The sequence below is a fragment of the Pseudorca crassidens genome, chromosome X (assembly GCF_039906515.1).
Source record: "Pseudorca crassidens isolate mPseCra1 chromosome X, mPseCra1.hap1, whole genome shotgun sequence".
NCBI classification, from domain to species: domain Eukaryota; kingdom Metazoa; phylum Chordata; class Mammalia; order Artiodactyla; family Delphinidae; genus Pseudorca; species Pseudorca crassidens.
Genome location: NC_090317.1, coordinates 120787425 through 120789733, shown reverse-complemented (window position 1 = coordinate 120789733; position 2309 = coordinate 120787425). Strand labels below are relative to the sequence as shown.

At 47.0% G+C, this 2309-nt stretch overlaps 1 pseudogene; it reads right to left on the bottom strand.

Moving 5' to 3' along the window:
* Window positions 1-783: 783 nt before the first annotated feature.
* LOC137217329 (cyclin-dependent kinase 2-associated protein 1 pseudogene) lies at window positions 784-2086 on the bottom strand (annotated as a pseudogene).
* Window positions 2087-2309: the final 223 nt, after the last annotated feature.

Below are 2309 nucleotides of genomic sequence, written 5' to 3'. Positions count from 1 at the left end.
GAGAATTTAAAACATATACAAAATAGATGCATTACATGAATCCCCACATTCCCTCACCTTTCTTCAACAATTACCTACTTGGCCAATCCTGTTTCATTTTTGCCCCTACTCACTTCTCCACTTTCCATGGTTTGGAAATCCTGGCTGTCACATCATTTCACCCATAACTATTTCAGTAAGTTTCTCTGAAACAAGGTTGGCAAACTCTGGCCCATGGATCAACCTCCTGTTTTACAAATAAAGTTTATTGGGTCACAGCCACGCCCATTCCTTAACCTATTTTCTATTGGCTGCTTTCCCAGAGACCCTATAGTCCACAAAGCCTAAAATATTTACTATTTGGCCTTTTAGAAAAAGTTGGCTGCCCCTGCTCTAAAAGATAAGGACTTTTAAAAACATAATTACAGGGGCTTCCCTGGTGGCGCAGTGGTTGAGAGTCCGCCTGCTGATGCAGGGGACACGGGTTCGTGCCCCGGTCCGGGAAGATCCCACATGCCGCGGAGCGGCTGGGCCCGTGAGCCGTGGCCGCTGAGCCTGCGCGTCCGGAGCCTGTGCTCCGCAACGGGAGAGGCCACAACAGTGAGAGGCCCGCGCACCGCAAACAAAACAAAACAAAACAAAAAGTGGGAAATGGTCACAGAAAGTCCAATCGGACTTCAGAAAGTATAAGAAAATTAGTTTCCATTTTCACATGACCTAAAACTCTCTATACAATTAAAGGTCATCACCAAAACAGTGTCCAGGTTCTTTAAACAGAAAGCTTGCTTATGTTTATAAACTTGCTTTTTTTTTTTTTTTAATGAAAATAAGCTTTATTACATCGAGTAATAAATACAAAGATGCAAACAGTTCCATTTTCTTCCAGATCTTTGGATCAACTTACAGGAAAGGCAGAACTGAAATCTACATACAGTCTCGGGAAAAATTTCGGGGATCCTTTTTGGGTTTGTTTGGGAGGTTGCTCTTTCTTCTGTATGTATAACTTGTGCATTTTAAAAATCGACTTCGGAGCACTAATAGTCATGCAAATGCTTAAGCAAAAAAGAATTTACGATAAGCAGAATCTATAGTGTATGGGAAACGAGGGGACCAGCTACTAGTTAAGTGTGCTGTCAAGTCCGCACTACAAAAAAAACCCTTCAAGTTGTATCAGCTTATGAAAAGGATCAAAGAACAATTCGGGTAACATAAATGTATTCAAAAGAGGAGAGCGAGACACTGGTATCTTGGACGCAAACTAGTTTGCTGTAAGATAGGTAATTTTTACGTGCATCTTTTGAATCAATGCTTTAAAAAACAACAACAAACACCTGGGTAGTTCCTAACTATTTAAAATGTAACTCCCAATCAACTGCAAAATCTTTCCTCAATCTTACAGACTGTAGATTCGGAGCCTAGTGAACCATGGGAGGGGCAGGGGGAGGAGAAACCAAACTGTTACCATTTTGAAAACAAAAGTTTCGTCTGAACAGGGGAGATGAACTGTAACTTCTCTCCGAAGATGGAAAACCGTCCAGGCTCACAAGGCAGCTAGGACCTGGCATTCCGTTCCTTTTCAGCCAAGCACTCCCGCACCAATCCTCGAGCGTGGATGATGCCTCGTTTTAGTCTCTCCATCGCGCTCTTGCTGCCCGCGTAGGTGGGTCTGATCTCTTTCCCCAGCTCTTCGATGATGGCCAACAGCTCAGCGTATTTGCTCTGGGGCACCTGGCTGTTCCCAGTTCCCTGGGTGTAGCCTAGAGATGGCGGCCCGTAGTCAGCAGCTGGCGGTACTGTGAAGACGTCACCATACTGGTGGAGGGCGGGTGGACACTCCCAGCGGCGTTGAGGGAGGTGGCGGGCATGTGCGCGGTAAAGTTCGGTTTGTAAGACATTCCCCCGAGCGGCGGGGCGCACCGGGGCGCAGCGGGGCCCAGCCCGGGAGGGTGGCGGCGAAGGCGGCGAGGCCGGGCGACAGCGAGGCGGCCCGCGCGTCTGTGCGTGCGTCCATGCGCGCGCCAAGCTCCTGCACACTTTTTGTTGTTAACGGCTCGGGCTGCACCGGCAAATATGGCCGTCCCTCACCCTGACACCCGCTGCAGTATATCACCCATACATCGGGCGGGCGCAAGGGCGGCCGCAAACTTTGAGCCTAAACTTGCTTTCTTTAAACAAATTGCAAATGTTGTCCTAGTTAGGCAATTATTTCCTTGAGGGTATGGACCATTGCTTGTTAATTTTTGTATTTCCAGGGTCTAGAACTGGGTCTGGTAGGGAATGACACTTAATATAAGTAATTTTGAATGGTTACATAATGTCAACATCATTAC